Raw genomic sequence first — 23,773 nt, 5'->3', positions numbered from 1 at the left:
CTTGAGCATCCTCAGATTTTGGTATTCTCAGGGGTTCTGTAACCAATCCTTCATCAGTACTGAGGGATGACTATCTATATAAAAAGAAATTTATTTTAAGATGTTGACTCATGTCATGACTCATGACATTGTCCCAGCAAGTCCAAACTTTGTTGGGGAAGCTAGTAGGCCCCAAATTCAGCCAGGATTTCTACGTTGCAGTCTGAGACAAAATTTCTTCTTCCTCGGGAAGCCTGAATTTTTTTCTCTGAAAACTTTAAGGTCGTTGGATAATACGCAGCCACATTATGGAGACTGAGCTGGTCTGCTTAAAGTCCACAGACTATACGCCAATGACATCTTTAAAAAAATGCCTTCACAAAAACATATAGACTAATCTTTGACCAAACTGGGCATCATAGGCTAGACAAGAGGACACCTAAAATTAACAATCATAAGCACTGATCTTAGCCAGGCATGGTGGCACACAAATGTAATCGCAGTACTTGGGAGGCTGAGACAGGAAAGTTGAAGGTTCAAGTACAGCGCGAGCAAGTAGTGAGACTCTCATCAACCTAGTGAGACCCTGTTTAAAAAATAAAAATAAAATAGGGCTGGGGATGTAGCTCAGAAGTAGAATGCCCCTGGACTCAATCCCCAGTATCTTAAAAAATACAATATAAGTGCATATCTTCCAACTCTTGAGATGTATAAAAATAGAAAATAGTTTACTATGAGTACTGCTAAAATAGAGAAAAATAAAACTATTAAAGACTGACAGCTGTTAATAGTAAAATGGCTATGAACTTACAATCACAAGGTCTAGAACTGGGATGCGGTTACTAGTTACTATTTATATTCTGCTTGCTTACAGAAAATATTTGAAGAATCAGGGAGTTGAGAGCAAAAACTCAGAAATTATCTAGAGAACTGCAATTACCAATCTTCACTGAATATTCACTCTAGTGGGCAATAAAATTTTGTGTTATTTCATCTCTACTAAAAAAAAAAAATTGAGAACTGTGGAGGATCTTAATTTGGAACCCACTGCTTTATATACAAGAAACTCAAGACCAGAGAAATAAATGTATTTACTGAGTGTCATACTCTGTTAATCCATGGGCCTCAGCCTCTCTTTCCAACCAGGCCTTGAACTTGATTTAATTCAAACCCTACTGGGTACCTACCTTTTGCCAGACACCTTGCTACGTGCTGGGAGCATTGCCAGGTATTGTCTAAAAACTGCAAATCTATTAGTCTTCACAACGATGCTCTAAAGGATGTACTGTTATTACCCCTATTTTACAGAAGAAAACATTAAGGCCCAAGTTGCATCAGTAATCTGCTGGGATCACAAAGCTGTCACACCAGGCTGCTGAAATTCAAATCCTGCTGCTGGGCTCCCGAGTATGTGTTCTTGCCTAGTGTACCAGGTGGACTCTGGAGGAAAACAGAAGACTTAACAAAGGGTTTCGATTGTTGGATGCGCTGGGGGTGGTGGTATCAGTCTTAGAGCATTCCTGGGGGTTATGCAGCTATGGCAGGTGAATGGGGGAAAAGGTACAGAGAGATCTGGATTTTTGTAGAGCCTGAGGCTCATAAAATTGGGAGGCCCTTCATGAAAATACAAAATTTGGTATGATAATGAATATTTGCTTAGAATAAAAAAGAGCTCAGAAAATAGCAAATTTTAAAAAGTTGATTACCAATGTTATACTGTCCAGAAAAATTACCTAATTTTTCTCTGTGGGAAAAAAAGGATAATATTAGGCCCTTCCTCTGACATGGTGAACAGGAATTTGATTTTTTTTTTTTTTTATAGTCCTTAGGATTGAACCCAGGGGCATTCTATTTCTGAGCTACATCCTCAACCCTATTTTTTTAAAACAAAATCTTACTAAGTTGCTGAGGGCCTCACTCTATTGTTGAGGCTATCCTCCAAGCTGCAATCCTCTTATCTCAGTCTCCCAAGTACTGGGATTATGGGTGTATGTGCCAACACGCCTGTCTGATTTTTATTCTTTTTTTTTTTTTTTTTGCATAACTGGAGATTGACCTCAAGGGCATTCTACCTCCAAGATCCACCACCAGCCCTATTTTTTATTCTTTATTTTGAAACAGAGTCTACTAAGTTGCAGAGGGCCTCACTAGGTAGCTGAGGCTGTCCTCAAACCTGCAACCCTTCCTGTCTCAGCCTCCCAAATACTGGAATTATAAGCATGTGCAACCATATCCAGCTTTGATTTTTATTCTTAACAAGTTAGAAAAAAAAACTCATTTCACTGTCAATTAATTCTAATTTGGTCATATAAAGTTGGAGACTGCTGTCAATCTAAGAAAACCTCCCAAGGTTTTTCTGGGGACTACAGATTTCAAATGCAAATGGCCACTCTTTCTCTGAATTGATGAAACTCACTGGAGAGTTTGTTGCTGATTTCTTCATTATTGTGTGTATTATAAATTTAGATTGTCTTGTTGATATAATTTTTATGGGAAAATCAGCAAGAAACTTAAATCTTTTCCCAGTGGGTTTATTTGATTTATTCCTCTTAACTGAATTATCAAAATATTCAACTGTTAGGTTATTGCTTTTATTAAAGTAGATTATTTTCCTCTCAATGAATTCCTTCTTTAAGTATATCTTTATACTTTGTGTACAGTTTTTAATGTCAGAATAATTTCTACTGATTGCATTATTTGAGAACATTTTGTTCCTAGTCCATTAAGTGGACTTGAATTTACTCGGTTCTCTCTCCTACCTGAGGAGACAAAGTCTCACGATGCTACCTGGGCTGGCATTCACCTCCGGAAGTCAAAGCATCCTCCTACCTCAGTCTCCTGAGTAGCTGAGAGAACAGGTGTAACCCACCCCAACCCAGCATCCAGTGCTTTAGTAAACAAACTTAACAGTGACAAAGTAAGTTGACTTTCATCTACACCCAAATTAGAGTCTTGTAACTTCTCACTTTCCTGTGTTGAAATATTCCAAAACATATTTCCATATTCCAAGAAGATGCATATTCAAGCTTTTATCAACTTTCTGAACATGGTTTTTGCCTTTCATTTATGTTCAGACTTCTCGTCCAAGTCTTTGAAAATAGATTTTATAATTCTTGACACATCGCTCTACATTGTGAGCCTGGGACCGCTTCATAATAGTCAGACATTCTCCCAAGAAACCAGTGAAAGAAAAATCCAAGCTTTGCAACCCCAAAAAGAAAACATGTCACAGGAGCAAAGGACTAAAATAGTCGACAACTTTGGGCATCATAGAGAGAGCCAGAGGATGAGGACTCCTGATGGCAGCCAAAATATCTTATTTGTGCAAATTTATAAAACTGAAGACTGTGTGAACACTCTCTGGGCCCCCTTAGCTGAACTGGAAAGGCAGAGAGAAGCTGGGTGTCAGATTCGGGAAGGACATCAACAGACACCCCAGAGGCGTATTGGGGCACAGCCAGGTTAACAGGGGGGCCCGGCAGGTGGATCATGTCAGGTCAAGGTCAGCTCAAGGATACGAGGAAATTTGCCCTCTGGGCAATGAGGCCCTCGGGAAGAGTTGCGGCCTTTTAAGGGGTTTTCTTTTTTCTTTCTTTCTTTTTTTAAGATGAACAAAAATTTTGGAGGTGGGAGAAAACAAGCAGTTGATATTTAGTGGACGCAACATGTCAGTTGTGAGAACAAAGAAGTTCTGGATGGTGGTGATGGTTCCATGATAATACACTCAATGTCACACCACTGCAGAATTAAACGGTGGTGGTGGTGATAGGTTTTATGCTGTGTGTGTGTGTGTGTGTGTGTGTGTGTGTGTGTGTGTGTGTGTGTTTTCTGGTGGTACTGGGGGTGGAACCCAGAGGCTTTCTACCTCCAGGCTATACTCCCAGACCTTTTTTATATTTTATTTGGAAACAGGTTCTCACTAAGTTGCTGAAAGCCTCACTAAGTAGCTGAGGCTGGCTTCGAACCCGTGCGATCCTCCTGTCTCAGCCTCCCAAGTGCGGGGATTACAAGCGTGCACCACCACGCCCGGCTATGCTATGTGTATTTTAACCACAAGAAACTGTTGGGTAAAAAAAAAACTTTTTTTTTTTTTTTTTGGTGGTACTGGGGTTCCTGGAAGCCCGTCTATCTCCGGGCTACACTCCCAAACCTATTTTATTTTTGGAAACAGGGTCTCCTAAGCCAGCACGGCTGGCTTCAAACCTGCGCGATCCTCCTGTCTCTGCCTCCCAAGCGCGGGGATTACAAGCGCGCGCCACCACGCCCGGCAAAAACTTTTTAAATGAACAAGTAAGTTAAAACTTTGTAGCCGGGTGTGGTGGCGCAGGCTTGTAATCCCCGCACTTGGGAGGTGGAGACAGGAGGATCTCACAGGTTTGAAGCCAGCCGCGCTGGCTTAAGAGACCCTGTTTCCAAATAAAATATAAAATAGATTTGGGAGTGTAGCCCAGAGGTAGAAGTGTTCCATCCTGAGTACCACCCCCCCCCGCAAAAAAAAACTTTTTAAATGAACAAGGAAGTTGAGGTCATTGTAGATTCACATACAATGGTGGTAAGACGTAATGGAGAAATCTGTGGACTCCTAGATTTCCCTGAGTGGTGCTATTTCACAGAGTTATAGTGCACGATGACAGCCAGTGTGTTAACACGTGTGCATGGCCCCTCGTCATCCTCAGCTTCCCCGGCTTTATTTGTAGCCACTGGTGTTTGTGTGTTGTGTATACAATCTTATACCTTTGTATGCTGTTTCCACCACCACACTCATCAGCTCTAACCCACAAGGATCCTTCCTGCTGCCCCGTTATCCCCACATCAACTTCCCTCCTGCCCTGCTTCCCCATCCCACACCCCTGGAAACCACTCATCTGTCTTCTGTTTACAAAATGTTGTCATTTTGACAGTGTTTTATAAATATAAGCGTGTAGCCTTGTACAAACCTTTGGGTTTGGCTTTGCACGCTCAGCCCCTGGAGAGTCACTCCTGTTGTTAGCTGTACCAGGCGTTCACTCCTGTTGCTGAGCGGAATTCCCTGGTATAGCTGTGCCTCAGTTTCCCTAACATTTACCTACAGAAGGACATTTGGGCTGCTGAGAGTATCTCTGTGTACAGGTTTTCAGGTGACTGCTCCCCCTTTTCTGGGATAAACGCTCTGCATGGTAATTGCATGTTTAATTTTTAAAGAAACTGTCAAACTGTCCTCCAGAGTGTCTATACCACTTTTACATTCCCACCAGCAATGTATGAATAATCCAGCTTTTCTGAATCCTCAGCAGCAATTGGTGTCCTCACTACTATTTTTTTTTGGTGGGGGGCAAGTCTGGGGATGGAACCCAGGGGCATTCTACCTCCAAGCTACATCCCTAGCTCTATTTTTTTTTAATTCTTTCTTTTAACTCTTTAATTTGAAACAGGATCTCACTGAGTTGCAAAGGGCCTCCCTAAGTCGTAGCTGAGGAGGATCGTCGCTACTATTTACTTTTTATTTACTTATATTGGTACTGGATAGCAAACCCAGGAATACTCTACCTCTGAGTTACACCCAACCCCTATTTTATTTATGTGTGTGTGTGTGTGTGTGTGTGTGTGTGTGTGTATGTATGTATTGCCTTACTGTAGACTGAACCCAAGAATATTCTACCTCTGAGCTACAGCTCCAGCCCTGTTTTTATTTATTTATTTATTATTTATTTGTTGTTTGTTTGTTTGTTTGTTTTCGCAGTACTGGGAATGGGACTCAGGGGCATTCTACCTCCAAGCTACACCCCAGCCCTATTTTTTATTCTTTACTTGGAAACAGGGTCTCACTGAGTTGCAGAGGACCTCACTACATAGCTGAGGCTGTCCTGGAACTACGATCCTCTTGTCTCGGCCCAAGTCCTGGATGACAGATGTGCCCCCTCCAGGCCCAGCAGCCTTGTCACTATTTTTGTGCTAGCCACCCTGTTAGGCGCGTGGCAGCATCTCTGTGGTTTGATTCGCGCTTCGCTCGTGACTACTGATGTAGCACATCCTTTTATGGCCGAGGTGTCAAGCTAGGACTGGCGTGACCAATGGGGCCTTCCAAAGGGCCTCTGAGTGGAGGCGGCTTGAACAGGCCACTGAGGAAAGCTAGGCCCGGACAGTGAGGGGCAGAGCTGAGGGCCCAGGGTTCCAGAAGTGATTCAGGAAACTGGACAAACATGGTGACTCGTGATGGGACACGGGGAGAGGCGCTGCAAAGGTATCCAGGATAGATTCCAGGTTTTTAACTCAACTGGAGAATAAGTCCCTAAAAATGTTGAGTTTTGCCTGAGAGACGTTCATGTAACCCCTAAGCACCTGGCTGTGATCCCGCGCCACTTCTGGGCTGAAGCCATGAACTCAGCTCTATCCCTGAGAGTAAAGCTGGAGGTGCTTCATTCATACCTTTAGCCTGTTGCCCCGGGAGCCCGGGCACCCCGCCCCAAGCCACAGGCGCGTGGAGGATTTCCCTAGCACCCAGTGCGCCGTTCACCAAAGCACTGTTCCTCAGTTGTATATAGATTCAGTTGTCATCTCACAAATACATAATCTTTAATTGTAGAGTTTTTCCCCATTATGACTGTTTTAATCAGATAATAAAAGGAGTAAAACTAGTGTGGATGCAAAATGTTTAATCCTTTGGAAGTGGCCATGACTTCCGGCTGCGGTCGTCTTCCCAGGGACAGGGGTCCTGGCAGCTCTCAGTGCTGGCTGCCCTGTCTCCTGGGTATTATTTGGCAGAAGGCCACCGGCATGCACTCCTTTGCAGGAGTCCTTGCCCTTCCTGCCCAGCCCCCCAGCCTCCCGCCAATTCCTCCCCCGAGACAGGTGGCTGCAAGCCTTCCCTTTGAACTGCAGGATCCCTGGCCTCGGCCCACACACTTGAGAGCCCCGGGTTCCCAGCACCAGTCCCTCCTGGGTGTGCAGAGCAGCCTCCTCCCCAGTGGGGTCCTTGGTTCCTGCCTCACCGGGTAACAGCAGAGTTACCCACACTGCGCATCGACGTTGAGCGTGGCTGGTGGGCGTCTCTGGACCCTGCTACTTCCAGCACAATTATGGGGCTGTGTTTGCAGCCTGTAAGTTTTGGGTTTTGTTTTGATTTGCGGTACTAGGGTTGGAACGGGGGGGGGGGGGGCATTCTACCTCCAAGTTACCACCAGCCCTATCTATTTTATTCTTTATTTTGAAACAGGGTCTCACCGAGCGGCAAAGTGCCTCGCTAAGTAGCTGAGGCTGTCCGCGAACCGCATTCCTTGTCTCAGCCTCCCAAATGCTGAGACTATAATTGTGTGCCACCACCACGCCTAGCGAAGATCTTTAAATTATATTTCCCAAGACCTTCCGATGTTGAGGCAGACCTCCACCTGCGTGCACCACCACCCCACCCCCACCTCAGGTATGCAGCCATGCGCGCGTGGCCTCCCAGAGGTACCCCAGATTCCCACTGGGACACAGAAGCAGGGCCGCCCTGAAGACTGGGAGCTGCCTTTTAACATGCAAGACAGCTCAGGAAGAATGAAGAATTGAAGAATCCGATCCCAAACACAGTGAATGTGGATTCCAACCTTGTCTCTGGGTTTCTAAGACTGCTACTTAAACACTGAGGTTATCCTTTGGAGCGAGGGTAGGAGAGACGGTAGCCTGGCAAAGCTGGCTTGGCCTATTCTATTACCTGAATGGTAATCACTGGCCTTTTGTGACATCGAAGCTATAGGTCAAACCCAAGATCTTGCTGCCAAGCAGGGGATTTTTCTCCCAGGAATATGAGACTGGCCTCTTATCTCCTAATAATACCTCTGACGTATCCTGCACTGAGAATTAGCAGAGGAGGGATCTGGCGACCCATCCGCCATTGCTCTGCACCCGTCTAACTGATTGAGTCTGTTTTATAGTTCTGGGCTCTAAAAGCACCACACTGTGCATTATTTTTTTCCACAACAGGGAAAACAGTGAAGGCTCTCTTTTACTTATATTTATCTTTTCACTTTATTTTTGAGTTTTCTAAAATTAAAAAAAACCTCAATGTCCGGACCCTGATTACTTAAAAACAAGCGAGTTAACTTCCGCTGTATTAACTGACCCTCAAGTAATTTCCCTGGAGATACCATGAGTCCTAAAATGAATTGGATGTGAACAAGTGGGAGGTCATGAGGAAGAGGAGAACTAGTGATTGAGGAAATACTGCCCGGACTTTTATGCCTCGGTTTTCCCTTGAGAATCTCCAGGGCTCAGAAGCTCATAGGCCCCTCTCCCATGAAAAGGTCCCTGCTTCCATGAGCTGAGTGGTACCCACTGACCACAGTCATCATGATTGGCAGCAGTGCTCCATCAGGGCACTGTCAGAGGCTACAGAAAGGGCACTCTCAGCAGCAAGCTGGGTGTTGTTCTGCTGGGGTTCTGCAGATGCAACTTCCCAGGAAGAAAGACTGTCACAACCACAGTGACTCGGAGAGTCCCTCATTCAAAGCAGGGGATCTAGACCAGTGCGGTGGTGCAAGCCTGTAATCCCACTATTTGGGAAGTTGAGACAGCAGGATCATAGATTCAAGGCCAGTCTCAGCAACTTAACAAGACCCTCAGCAACACAGTGAGACTGTGTTTCAAATATTGGAAGCCCGGCGTGGTGGCACACACTTGTAATCCCAGCATTTAGGAAGCTTAAGAAGAAGGATCGCGGTTCGCAGTCAGCCTCAGCTATTTAAAAAGCGAGGCCCTTTGCAACTCAGTGAGACCCTGTTTCAAAAATTTTAAAAAGACTAAAAAATAGGTCTGGGAGTATAGCTCGGAGGTAGAATGCCCCTGGGTTCCATCCCCAGTACTGAAGAAAAAAAATTGGAAAAAAGGGGCGGGGGATGGGGGTGTAGTACCAGGAGAGGGAGGGAAGGAGGGAGAAAAGAAAGGAAGGTTGGTCAAATGATGAAGGATTTCAGATAAGAAGATAAAATAAAAGAAGCAAATATGCATTTGCTAGCTTTTGGTATGCCAAGAAGGTTTTTTTTGTTTTGTTTTGTTTTTGCAGTACTAGGGGTGGAACCCAGGGGCATTCTACCTCTGAACTACACCCCCAGCCCTATATTTAAATTTTTTATTTTTAAACAGGGACTCACTGAGTTGCAAAGGGCCTCACTAAGTAGCTGAGGTTGGCCACAAACTGTGATCCTCCTGTCTCTGCCTCCAAAATGCTGGGATTACAAGTGTGGGCCACCACGCCCAGCAAAAAAGGGGTTTTAAAACAGCTTTCAGCCGGGCGTGGTGGCACACGCTTGTAATCCCAGCATTTGGGAGGCTGAGACCGGAGGATCACGGCTCATGGACAGCCTCAGCTACTTAGTGAGGCTCTTTGCAACTCAGTGAAACCCGGTTTCAAAATAAAGAATAAAAAATAGAGCAGCGGGTGTAGCTCAGAGGTTGAATGCCCCTGGGTTCCATCCCCAGACCTGCCAAAAAAAATAAATAAATAAATAATAATAATAATAATAATAAAATAGGGCAGGGGGTGTAGCTTGGAGGTCAAATATCCCTGGGTCCCATCCCCAGACCCGCAAATAAATAAATAAATACATAAATAAATAAGTAAATAAAACAACTTTCTACTATCTCCAACATTTAAAAAGAATGCTTTAACTTGTGCACATAGGTGTACATGGACACACACACACATGCACAGAGAGAGAGAGAGAGAGAGAGAGGAGAGAGAGAGAGCGCCTCTCAGAGTAAGGCACAGCCCTTTCACTAACAGCTTCCTAGGAAGCCCATGGTGTGAGGATCTCTGGCTGCTGTTTCAGTGGCATGTGGCTCCAGGGACCTCGCCCACCTCCACATCAACTCGCAGAAAAGACCAGTGGTTCTGGGGCTTCAGTTTCCTGCTGTGAATTGCTCCCGTCAATAGAGAATCAACTCCTCTGAAAGTCATGCTTTCTCTGGAAAAGAAGAGCAGAAAAATAAAAGGCAAACAACAAAACATATCTCGTTCCCATTATTTAACCCTTTCAAGTCACCTCCTGAAGGTGGATCTCCACCACGTTCGATGCAGGTCTGAAATTGGCAATTCCATCTCAGAGGTGACAGAGGCTTGGCCACAGCAGGCTGGGTGCTGTCCAAGGTATAAAGTGCTTTGTTCACATCTTATATGGCCTCGACCCCTGCACAGGCTCCCAGACAGCCCAGGAAGGCGCTCTAGACCCCACTAGTCTGCAAAGCTTTGCTGCCCATGGATACCCATCTAATCGGCTGGCTGTGGCCAGCTCTGAACAGACCTGCACAAAGGAGAAAGGGGCCCTTTCTGATAAAGATGGCCCTCCCTCAGCTTTGTGCCAAGTGAAGAGCTCCCCGCTGTCACTCTGGAAGCCTTTGAGAAGGATGTGCCCATGACCCGGGTCGTCTAATACCAGACTTCTTGGTCACAGCTGACATTTCTTCACACATGTTCCTAGACATCAGCTCTTCGTGCCCACCTTGAAGGCTAGTGGAGAAGACAGGCAGAAAGAGCTTAGCAAACAACTGCAACATAGCATCTGAAGGGCCCCCGGCGGCCAAGGAAGAAGCAAGCGGGTGGGCCTCGCCCTCCCCTCAAGTCACCGCAAAGGGACTGTGGTATGGCAGCTGGCCCCAGGGACTCTGACCCGGCAGGAACAGGCTTCTGTGGGTGAGGCTGTGCTTGCTCACCACATCCCAGCTGTTCTCCTGCAGCTGTGGTCGACAAACCCTGAAACTATTCTCACATCTAAACCAGCCAGGAATCACACAGTCAATGCCTTCTGGAAAAGTCTGCCTTCAGATTACCCTGTCTGTTGTCCATGTTCCAGAAACAACAATGAAGGAACCTGTTATTTTCTTTCTATTTCTATAGAAACTATAGAGATGTTACCTTAGAATAGAACTTACTATTCTTATAGGTCATTGACTTTTTTTTTTTTTAACAAAAAACAAGCAACATCTTTTTGGTCCTTGACTTTGGTCCTTAGAGTGAGACAATAAAAACCCAGACAATGGGCAAGAAGACTAAAAAGAAGTTTAATGAATGAATTAGGGCTTCTTTTCCCATCCTGGGCCCAAGCAGTGGGTTTTCTAGCTTCAACACATGCACATTTTTTTTTTTTTTTGGTACTGGGGTACTGGAAATGGAACCCAGGGGCTTTTCTGCCTCTGGGCTATACTCCCAGACCTATTTTATATTTTATTTGGAAACAGGGTCTCACTAATTTGCTGAGAGCCTCACTAAGTAGCTGAGGCTGGCTTTGAACCTGATGCACATACTTTTAAATATAAAAAAATCAAGTGATATTCACAGTAAGGTTTGGGGGCTCCCTCCCAAGCCAACATGGTGGAGCTTGGTCCATTCGATGGTCAATCTGAGCACCATTCACCCCTCCCCTCCCAAGCCTTTCCTCCCGACTTTCTAGCTCTCTAACAAAAACTTACCACCTCGAGTGTTTGGATATTTTCACATTTGCAATGCATTTGGCAATCTCCCACCAGCTCTGGACTTCCCAAGTCCCCTTCTCTGGATTTTTAGCATCCTGGGGAATGTGGTACAAAGATTAACCAAATCTTGTAGCTGGTTTTCTGCCTCCTGTCTCTCCAAACCCTCTTCTTCTAACCTATTTCAAGTGGAGCTCCACGTACATTATTCTTCTACTCAGTAGCTTTCGGGGCCCCCCGCTGGCTCACTCTGCAGCCAAAGCGTTCCACACACAGTCTGACCCCATGTCGCAGATTGGTTTAATACAGTTGGGGCTTGTTTGAAATCCAGTCATACCCTGCCACCTTGGGCCTTGGTAAAATTTTCCTTTCCTGTGTGGTTTTGCCATTTGGCCCACACGCTCCTCATTCCACGGACCCCAAACCCAACTTATGCCCCAGGTGCTGGCCACGGTAAAATCTAGTGTTAATGTCGGTCATGCAAATAGGCTTCCCATTCATACTTGTTTCTCTAAACTAGCCAATCTATAATCCTACCCCACCCCCCAAAATAAACCCTAAGGAATAACATTCATGGACCTTAACAAGGTGGTAAGCCACATGTCCTCTCTCACTATCTGTCTGTCTCTCTCCCCATCCTCTGGCTGAGTTCCCTGCCACCCTGAGTACCCTGCAGCCTCCCTCCTAACTCCCCTGGGGTCTAGAGGTAATGAATTTCCTCTGCTTCATGCATTTGGAATTCACCTCCTCGTGGCTCTCACCTGAATGGCAGGCACACTTGAACCTGTTTTTCCCCATCAGGAACCCCTAGACTGAAGCTCTTGGCTTCTGGCCATTCTTGACAGGAAGACCTCTACACGAGATTAGAAAGAACCCATTAACAAAAAAATGACAACATGCTAGCCAGGCACAATAGCCCACACCCTAATCCCAGTACTGGGGAGGCTGAGACAGGAAGCTCACAGGTTCTGGGCCAGCCTCAGCAACTTTGAGAGGCCTTCTGCAACTCAGTGAGACCTCATCTCAAAATATAAAAATAGGGCTGGGGGTAGAACACTCCTGGGATCAAACCCCAGTGCCTGCCTGCCTCCCCCCCTCCCTTCCTCCTTCCCTCCCTCCCTCTCTCTCACCCCCTTGACCCTTGTTATCTCCTCTCCAGTGCACAGATTTCAGGTACACTTACTCTGTGCTGAACATTCTACCTTTCACCCACAAGAGACTCCATGCCTGGGTGCTTCCTCTGCTTCCCTCTGAGCTACACACAAAATCGAATTCATTCATCCATCCATCCATCCATCCATCCATCCATCCATCCATGAATGACTAACTCAAGTGGCACCTCTTCCATAAAGACTTTCCCAACACTTGCAACTTAGCCACGTGTCTGCCATCTCCGACGCCCCATCGGTGGATTCTTTCTGCTCCTTCCTCCTGTCTACCTTTCAACGTCCACTCCTGCACATCTGTGAGGCTACTGAGCGGCAACCTGGTGGAAGGGGAGGCCGAGGGACGAACTCCAGGTAGGACGGGCACAGCACTGCCTCTAACAGGACTGCAGTGGAAAAGGCAGCTGTGAGGATGGATATTGAAGCAGCTAAAACACCTCACCCTCAGCCACCAAGGCTGGCCTCAAACCTGTGATCCTCCTGTCTCAGGATTACAGGTGCGCACCATGGAATATGGCTTGAATCCATTTTCTGAGAGTGCACTCTCACCCAGCAGATGCCACCGCCCATTTGCAACAGACAGAAACAGCAAACTGCTCTACACTCAGCTGCCCCAGGGTCTTTCCTGGGCTGGGTGTGGTGCATCCTGGGAGAGCCTCCTCACTGTAGCCCACAGCCCTTCTCTCTTTGCCATTAAACACTCCCCATAAACTAAGAGCTTCCAGAAGTGGCATTGCGGGGGACTAAGGCACCTCCCAAACCTCACGTTAAGCTAACTAACAAAGCAGAGAGCACACATCTCTTCTCACACAGAGAGGAAAAGAGTGGCCGAGAAGAGGTGGAAAACTCAGCTCTCCCAGTCTCCTCTCTAAATGTGTGGCCAGATTTTAACTTCTCCCTCTGCTGTTCTGCACATCTGACAAGAGAAATTAAGAGACATGCTAGTCTCCCGCTGCCTTAGACATTGACGTCCTCATCCTAATTCTTAGTAGCTTTACTTTTTTTGTTTTGTTTTGTTTTGATTTTATTTTAGCTCTGGAACCCAGGTTGGCTAATTACCTGTATATATTCTTAAGGAAAACCAGGCTTTTTCCAGTAAAGAAAGACAAGGATCCTCTGCAGTTTTCCTCCTAGAGTGTTCATTGAAGGCATGTACAGCTAGTTGCTAATTTGCACCCTAAACACACCCCGTGGCCTTGTTTAAATTTGAGTGTTCACGTGTGTATCCTGACTACCCGCACAGGGTTCCAACTTAACCAAGGATATAATGAGTAGAATTAATATCCATTGTCTTCTCCATGGGCATCTGTGCGGATCAAGATAAGCAGCTGCCAGCCACCTCACATTCAGCTAAGAATTGTCTGTCCTCCTCCAGAAAAAGGGCTGTTTGTCCCCCAAGGTGGGAAACCCCTACAAGGTACTTTCCAAGAAAAAAAGAGATGTTTCCACTTATAGATGTTTCAAAAGTGCCCAGCAATTCGGAAGAGCTGTAAGAAATCTATTGTCTGAGCGACAGTCACTCAGATTCTTGGTGTGTGCCTGGTACAGGCCAGGCCTGGGGGTGTTAATGTTGGGGACGCAAGGGTGACTCCGGAGTGCCCCGGTTCTTGCTTCCTGAGGATTACAGTGTGGTGGGAGAGGCCACGTTAGGAAAGGGCCATGCTAATGAGCGCATAATTACAGACTGAGATCAGTGTTAGGAAAGCAGAGCATGAAACCCAAGGATTCCATGTTGGAGGGAGGCTTCCCTGAGGAGGAGATGTGGACTGAAATTTCATACTTGATGAAGAAGGAAAGAAACTGGATATTAGCCAAATGTTAGAGCAAGAAGACACATACAGCCTCAACATCTAGTACAACTCCTCTACATATAGACAAGGAAACTGAGGCCCAGCAGAGCTCCAAGACGTGTCCAAGGTCAGAGATAATTATAGAAACCAGCCACCCCAATGCCCAATCCCTTCCTGCTAACTCACACGAATTTTATTTATATCTCAGTTATAGATTATCCAAATACACTTGGCCAATAAAGCACAGAATATCGAGTCAAAAACCACATCCCCCAAGAGCACAAGCATAAATAACGATCTCGTTTTAATGCGGAGAATATCTTTTCCTTTTGCAAATCCTGAGAGTTCTCAACATCGCGAAATGCAAGACAGTTTGTTCAGTCAGAAAGGGGAGGTCATCACCCTGTCTAAAATGTACTAGCAACTCTCTGTGCAGTGCTAATTTGGGCGTGAGCTGTGAACCCAGGCTGACTTCACGCCCCAGCTGGGGTTTCAGATCTGTCGGTGGCAATGGATGGCGCTTTGCTGTTCACAGCAAGGGTCCTTCCTGCGGGGTCCTAGACGAGGTCGGGGCTGGGGGGCGGCGGGGGGGATTCGCCGCTGGCTGCAGCCGCTCTCACCTGCAAGCGTGCGCTGCAGGACGAAACGTTCTTTTCAAAAGCCCGTGAGATTCCACTTGGAATCCGTGCGCGTGCGTAAAAGAGCGGAGCAACGCTGGAAAGCACAGCGCTGGAGCACCCTCTGACCGAGGGTTACCTCCGGGGATGGGCTCCAACCCGAGGGCGTGCAGTGCGGTCTCTCCGCTCCAACACTCCTAAGTTGTGTAAACCGGCACGCAAGAATGTATTCGCGTGTGGAATGCACCAGGCTTGTAATCCATGCGCATTGGGGTCTTTTTTTTTTTTAAGATTCTTAAACAAAAGTAACATCTCCATAGAACAAAGGTGCTTCATGCAACTGCCTCTTCCAGAAACCTCAGCTTGACCTTTACGGACTGGAAGGCGGCACCTGAGCACCCCATGGCCTCCGTGCAAGGGACTCGGAAAGTTGGAGGTGCCCGTGGGTGGGCGAGATGGGCGGAGGGGAGCTCCGCGCTTACCACCCGCGCCCCTCCCCACGACACTATCCCTAGCGCGCACCGAAAGTCTTGACTTTCTGGCAGGCGAACCCGGATCCCACCCCCCGGGTGCCGATACCGGAGGGTGGGGCGGCGGCGGGGCGGGGCCTTCGGAGCCCGCCCCCCAGCTGCCTCCCGCGCCCCCCGCCCGCTCCCGGGGCGCCCGGCCCGCCCCCTCCCCTCGGCGCGCAAACCTACCTCGCAGCGCGGCGCTCGGCGGCGGCGGCGGGGCCGGCCGGGGCGCTGCACTCCGCAGGGGTCTCCGAAGCGCGGGCTGCGCTGCCCCAGCCGCCGGGCCGGGGAGGCTCTGGCCATTGGCTCCCGGGCCGGCTTCTCCAGGACTCGCAGGCATGCAGCCTGGGAGCAGGCGGCGCGCCCCGGGCCGCTGCTGAGCCGGCGGGGGCTGCGGGACCAGCGCCAGCCGAGCCCCTCCCGCCAGCCTGGGCCGCGGAGCGACGCCCCGGCACCCGTCTTCGCCCGCAGCCCCGCCAGCGCCACCCCCCGCGGGCCGCAGGGGCTCATGCAGCCGCCAAGGTAAGCGCGGGCCGGCGGCCGGAGGACCCGGCTCTGACATCCCCAGGCGCCGCCGCACCGATTTGTGCTCCCCAGCCCCGCGTCTCATCTTGCCCACACTGGGAGCCGCGCCTCGCCGGGATCGCCCTCGCTCTTGGCAGCAGGAAAGTTTTTGTGGTTTGGTGTCTGTTCTCCCCACCACCACCCCCACCCCCAAATGATCTCCTCCGGGCCGCAGGCATGGCGCGTGGTTGGGCGGACCCGGCGCACGCCGATCCTCCGAGTGCCGGCCGGGAGCTCCCTCGGTCCCGCGCGGCCACCTCCTCTCGGGGCGATCGCCGTGGAGCGAGCTGGCCACCGGCCGTCCCGCCGTGAGCCCCCCTTGGCGCGTGCCGCCCGGACCCCGCCTCCCGCCCTCCCGGGTTGCGGAGCTGGGAAGCCCGCGTCTGCCCCGGGGCGTGGGCGCTGAGCGCGGCCAAGCCGGGTCCCGGCGGCCCTAGCCAGAAGGCGCTGCTGTGCCCGAAGGTGCGAGACTGGGATTGAGCTTTCTTAAGTGGTGGGATTCCCAAGAGGCCTCGGCGTTCCTACGTGAACAGACGGCCATGGCGAGGACTCCACGCCTGGCTTGAGCGGTGGCTCATCCCAGAGTCCAAACTGGGGTTTGGGGGGCCAGGGAGACAGGTGTATTTAGGCGGAGGGTCGATGTTGAGGACGCTCGGATGCAACTCTTGATTGCATCGTATTAACGTAATTGCATTAGATTTGCTCGGAGGTAGAGCCAATTTCCCCAAATTGGGGCTTTAATGCGAGCCCGTGAGCTGCTATTATGTGGTGTGGTTTCGGAAGGCGTCAGATTGCATTTATTTTATAAATTGGGTGTCTTGGGGACGGATTGGGGGAAGAGCGCCATCTAGCGGAAACGGTGTGCTGCGCCTTGCTTTTAGGCAGCAAAGTTGGGTGTTCTCGAAGTAGACTCCTGCGCGGCGGGAGAGGCTGGAACTAGCCCGCGGGTCCAGGAAAGACTTGTTCTCTGTGAACTTAGCATCCCGCGGAGCGGGATCGTCTCTACGCCCTGAACTCAGCACACCTCGCTCAAGGGATGGGACTGCGGGTTGTACTGAATGGCAGGCCGTAATCTCAAGGACTCCCATCACCATCTCCATCTGGTTTTAGGATCTTTTAGCAAAAATATAAAGTGGTATGTTACCTTCCTTAAGAAGATGCCACTTCCTCGGGCGTCTGTCGCAGAGATCCCAAAAGCCTGTGCAAAGACCTCGCCCTTCTCCCGCGTAATTACCAACGGGTGATTTTCCAGGTGGATCTTCAGCAGGACCCCCTAGAAGAGATTGGCTGTGCCCTGAAGGTCAGCTGAAGGAGAATTGGGAAAGGGCCTCGTGCCAGTTACACAGGAATGGTACAGTGTTGCCCAAAGTAGCATCTTTTGCACGTAGCCTTACATCTTGCTCCTTTTGTCACAGCTGGTGACAAGCAAGCGCCTTTCCTGGGACAGGACCTCAGTAAACAACTCGGGAAGGCCGTGGGGGATGGCACACAGAGAGGACAAAGGCTCTGGGTGGGGCAGCCACACATCCAGGCGGGTCCCCATCTTCCTGGCGGGTTTTTACTGCCACCTTCCAGCCCAGATGATATTAGCATTGAGGCGCTTTGGTTCCTTAGAGAATGGTGTGATTTTCTGCTTGTGGCGGAGACCTTTTGCACCCCCGGGATCCTCTGGCCTCTGGTGGTGGTGAGGGAGAGCCCAGCTTCCTTTTTTTATCAAGAGCCTATTCCTATCATTTCCCTCCGGGTGACAGACAGGTGTTCACACTCCAAATACACAAGCGGACTGGCAGGTGGCTCTTCTCTCCACCCCACCCCCACTGTGCTGTCTCAAACTGTCTCTGCACATGAAGGCATGTCTTTAATAACCAGACTTGTGGCCAGCGGGGTCCCGTGGTAGCCTGGCATCTTATTTAAGAAGGACAGCTCTGCCTTGTGCCTAGAAACTTTCTGCCGCCTTGTCTCCCTGAAGATCCCTTGTGGGGTCTGACTGCTGTCTACCTGTCGTTTCCCAGAGGAAAGGGGGGAGCTCCTATCTGATAAGCCCCTGTGCTCTTCAGTAGCCTTGTGTGAGGCCAAATAAAAATGGTGTGTGTGTGTGTGTGTGTGTGTGCGCGTGTGTGTGTGTTACTAGGTATTGAAGCCAGAGGCAGTATACATCTAAGCTACATCTCCAACCCTTTTCATTTATTTATTTATTTATTTATTGCGGGTTTGGGGATGGAACCCAGAGGCGTTTGACCTCCGAACTATCCCCCCCTGCCCAATTTTTTATTATTTATTTTGAAACAGGGTCTCACTTAGTAGCGGAGGCTGTCTGCGAACCTCGATCCTCCTCCGGTCTCAGCCTCCTGAATGCTGGGATTACAAGCATGCGCCACCACGCCCACCTCCCTTTTTATTTTTGAAACAAGATCTCATTAGGTTTTTGCTGAGAGACTTGCAAAGTTACTGAGGCTGGTCTTGAATCTCTGCTCCTCCTCTCTCAGCCTCCAAAGTACTGGGATTACAGGCACGTACCACCATGACCTGCAAATGCAAGAATTCTTAAATGAGCAAATGTAAAATTGAAAGGGATAGGTTCTGAACGCCCCTGACCTTGGGAGAAGGAGTGTTCAAGCCACCCTGGGAATGATGCTCGCTTCTCCCAGGAAGCTGGCAGGCACAGGTGAGGGTGTTTTTGTTTGTTAAAAGAAGAAACTGATTGCCAGAGAAGTGAAGGGGCATGGCCAGGGTTCTGAGAGCCTAAAGTACTTTCTTTTCCCCTACAGCCTTGCTAAGTGAATTAAATTCAAGCACTTTTACCAAATATGGCTACCAAATGTGGTCAGGCCTGAAGCATGCAGTGTAGACATGGAAGTGTGGTCCCTAATCCTTCAAAAAAAACTGCCATCCAGCAAGCTGGGCGTGGCAGCACACGCTTGTAATCCCAGCATTTGGGAGTCGAAGACAGGAGGATCGCACAGGTTCGAAGCCAGCTGTGCTGGTTTAAGAGACCCTGTTGCCAAATAAAAATATAAAATAGGTCTGAGTGTAGCCCAGAGGTAGAAAGGTTTCCAGGAACCCAGTACCACCAAAAAGAAAACCAAAAACAACAACAACAAAAAAACTTTGCCATCCAGCAAGCTGGGCGTGGTGGTGCATGCTTGAATCCCAACATTTGGGAGGCTGCGACAAGAGGATTGTGGTTCATGGACAGCCTCAGCTACTGCTTAGTGAGGCCCCTTGCAACTCAATGAGACCCTGTTTCAGAAATAAGTAATAAAAAATAGAGCTGGGGGTATAGCTTGGAGGTAGAATGCCCCTGGGTTCCATCCCAGTACCACACACACACACACACACACACACACACACAAAAAGAAAAGAAAAAGAAAATGTCATCCAGAGAAAGAGATGTGATGTTTCCAAGTGCAACAGACAAGGAAAACCAGAAAACTGCGCGGGCTGATTGGAGTCTGTTAACTCTGTGACATGAAATAGACACTTTCCTTAAAGGTAGTTGTCCAACTTCCAAAATTGTGATTTGTGGTGCCCAGATTAGTACAGTAGAGAATGAAAGTAGACCAAACAGGGTTGATGCAGAGAATAATTACAGAATTGTTGGGTAAGGATTTACTTCTCACTTTTCTTTTTTTCAGTATTAGGGATTCAACCCAAGGGCACACTACCTGCGAGCTATACCCCAGCCCTATTTTTTTTATTCTTTATTTTGAAACAGGGTCTCACTAAGTTGTGGAGGACCTCACTAAGTAGCTGAGGCTGGCCATGAACCTGCGATCCTCCTGCTCAGCCTCCCAGGTTCTGTGATTGCAAGCGTGCTCCACTACGAAGCAAAGAGGCGGAGCTTTCGGGAATTGATATACTGGATTTGCCAGAGTCTGAAAACTTGAAAACAAAGGATTCTATTGACTGCCTAGTAATACAAGGTTAATTCCAATAGATTCCGTGGCCTCTGTAGGCCAACGCAGAGTTCAGCACAGAGAACTAAAAACTGCCCTAAAATTACTTGACTTCTGTCTCGTTAGGCAAGTCAGTACTTCTCATCCCTCGTGGTTTCTCCTTGCATTTGTGAACTGTCAGATCTCAAGGTCTTTGCAGCAGCTTGCCCTGGCTGACAGCAGTCATTTGCCCTGCTACCTGGTAAAAACCCTCCTCTCTGGCTGTCCTTGTAAACAGAGATATTCTGCCTAAGTCCTCCAATGAGAGGTTTCGTATCATTACTTGATTCTTAGAATGCATAGCTTCTTAAAGGATGGATGCAAACAGTTTTTCATCCTCTGTAGGCATTTTGAAGAATTTCCTCCTTGATGATGTCTTTACACCAGCTTAGATGGAAATCTACAAACACAGAGGCTGACTCAGGAGGTCCCCACACAGTCATGCCTACCTTCTCCTTGGCCACAATGCAAGCATTCAACTATAGAATTTACTCTACTCTTAGATTTTTATACATCTCCCAGGTGACATGTATTGTGGTGGCTTTTTTCTCCAGAATGTCTGTTTAAGATCAGAGGGGGGAGTTGGCACACACCTGTAATCCCACTAATTAGGAGGCTGAGATAGGAGGATTGCAGGTTCCAGGTCAGCCTCAGCAATTTAGCAAGACCTTGTTTCAAAATAAAAATAAAATAGGTCTAGGGGTTTAGCTCAGAGGTAGAACGCCCATGGGTTTCATCCCCAGTACGAGTCGTCGTCATCATCGTCGAGTAGTGGTATAACTTGTTTCCACTGAGCCACTAAGCTTGATTCTCTCCAGCCAAGGTTGAACCCCTTGACCTGGCTGGTTAATCTCTTCTTGCAGGGATACCGTTTTACCTGTTTACTTGTGGGCTTTTGAAAGTCTGCTGGGCAGATGCTGGGCCATCTTGATGACTTAGAAATTGGCTTCCGGGGTGCAGTTTCAGTCGTGACTGTGCCGTCCTGGAAAACAGATAGTTCTCACAAGAAAATGGGCATTGATGTTTTTTTCTAGTTGTCAGAAGAGCACACACCAATGCCTGTTTTATGCACAGAATCCTAAAAATGTCAGTGTTTTCTCCAAATAATTGGTAGCTTGGAGAGAATAAGAGTTAATATGTGTTCAGAAGTTTGGGTGGATAATGTGCTTTCATTTACATTTAATTTAATATCCTTCATGAGAGGAGATAGTGTATAAATAATAAATAGATTTCAATGCAATTGCATTTGTTCAGATGGGCTTCCTTTTGCACAGGAGCAGAGCAATAGGACACGGTGCTTAGAGACTGGCTTGCCCGAGTCATGGAGACATCTGCTTACAGCTTTGCCCTGCTAATAACCTTGTGCTGCTAGGTTTACATGGGTAATATTTTACACCAGAGCATGAGATTCATGTGATATTTATTTTTTTGGTACTAAGCAATGGGCACCGCCATTTCCATTTTATCAATGAAGCTGAGCCACGGTGATCTTCCTGGCCCAGCCTCCCAAGCACTGGGATTACCAACATGCGCCACCATGCCTGGCTTCCCCCAGCCCCTTTTATCTCTTTCTTTATTTTTAATTTTTGAAAGAGGATCTCGTTTAAGTGAGAGGATCTCGTTTAAGGCTGAGTCTGTTTGAGTTTCCCAAATACTGGTGTTATAGGCATGCGCCGCCACACCTGGCATTTAATTTATTTTCTTATACATCAGTCATATTTGATGTTCACATTTCAGAATACTGATTTCAAAACACTTCCCTTACTGAAGTCCCTCTCAGGATCATACGGCAATATCAGCTAGGTGCATTTTGCGAATGGCGCTCCCCAAACTCCAGGGGTCTGATTTCTTCATAAGTAAATGGATACTGTCAGCAAGGTCTACTGACCAGGAGCCTGGTAACAAGCATTCCCACGCCACCACCACTACCACCACCACCACCATGGAGACCAAGTTAAGTATCAACAAGAAGCCGGGCGTGGTGGCGCATGCTTGTAATCCCAGCATTTGGGTGGCTGAGACAGGAGGATCGCGGTTCGAGGGCAGCCTCAGCTACTACTTAGTGAGGCCCTTTGCAACTCAGTGAGACCCTGTTTCAAAATAAATAATAAAAAAAAAAGCCTGGGGGCATAGCTCGGAGGTACAATGCCCCTGGGTTCCATTCCTAGTACCGCAAAAAAAAAAAAAAAAAAAAGGACAAGAGCAGGGCAAACCCAAGTCAAGTTAGTTCTCTGATGCGGTCTCTCTGGGTCAGTGTCCAATCTTAAAGCACAGAAGCACATCTGGCTTAAAATCTGAGATGTCCTCTGAATGGCTTATGGACTAACGGGTCTGCAGTGAACTGATACTGCAGGACTTACTCAAACGTTTCCTTTTGGGTAGTGTTTAAGTGTCATTCAGAATGCTGCTAAGATCAGGAAAGTACTCTATGAATATTTGACCAAAAATATATATGTATAGGTATGTGTGTGTATATATATAATATGTGTTATATATATTCCACTTACCATCCAAAGACATAAAAAATTCTATAATCCAACTATCTCAACTTCCTAAGTTTGTTTTTTGCTGGGGTGGGAAGACTATTTTTTGTTAGCGTCTGGACAAGGGTATTTCCCTAAAACATATTCCCATTTCTAATGCAAAATCTATTATGATGGATATGGGACATATTACTGGGCTGCCGGAACAAAATAAATTCTAGGTTGTAGATGAGAAGCAGCTGTGGTTTGGTGAGAAAAACACAGGGTGTGGCATCACAAGGCCTGGGTCTGATCCTCTGCCGTGCTGTCATATTTCTGGTGACCTTGGACAAGTCATCTAAGCACCATGATTCGGTCTCATTGACAAAATGGAGATAGCCGTGCCCATTGCTTGGTTAGATGGCCCTGCAGTTATGTGAAGGACTGTTTCTTATTTGTTTTGCTTTGGTTCTCCTCCCCCCACAGTACTGGATTACACTCAGGATATTATACCTCCAAGCTACACTCCCAACCCAATTTAACATTTTTATTTGGAAGCAGGGTCTCACTAAGTTCCTGAGGGTTTCATTAAGTTGCCCAGGCTGGCAACCAAACTGTGATCCTCCTGTCTCAGCTTCCCAAATACTGGGGTTCCAGGCATGTGCCGCCATGCCTGGCTGGGACTGTTATTTATGAGTTCTCAGCAGGCCTTGACCATGACTGATGATGCCTGTAGAACCCACCAAGAAGACAACGTTATCTCAGCATTCTTGTGGAATTCTGGAGCTTTCTTCCCTGTTCTCATATATACAAAGGTTCTAGCAGAATCATGCTAGATAGAGAAGACATTCTATTAGAATCCAAACAATGGTTCTTATCTGCGATATAAAACTACTATTGGTGTCTACTTTTACAACATGTAGTGTGTGCCAAGCATATGTCCTAAGTGGGCTATCATTATACAAACTCACTTACTGCCCACATCAGCCTTTTGAAGGAGCCCCGAGTAGTCCCCACTGTGTAAATGAAGGCACTGTGTTCTAGGAAGCCACAGTGGTTCAGACGGTCTGAGCTCAGCTCATGCTATATCGCCTTTCTAATGTAAAAGTAAAGACATTGTCTCCACACTGCACATTTTTAAGGAAGAAAACCAAGGTGAGGGAGGATGTGGCCCGTACAGCCCACTTTCTGGGTTGGCCCTCTTCCCCGCCTCCCATCAGCTGGGGCTCTTCTCTCTTTCAGCTCTGCATTAGCGTTTCTAAACAGTTTTGAATTTGATGGATAACTTGGTTATCTGTTCCTATTGCTAAATGTCTATGGTATTTGC

This window comes from Muscardinus avellanarius (genome assembly GCF_963383645.1).
Source record: "Muscardinus avellanarius genome assembly, chromosome: 3".
NCBI lineage: Eukaryota > Metazoa > Chordata > Mammalia > Rodentia > Gliridae > Muscardinus > Muscardinus avellanarius.
The sequence above is the reverse complement of the archived record's forward strand: the minus strand, read 5'-3'. Positions refer to the sequence as shown.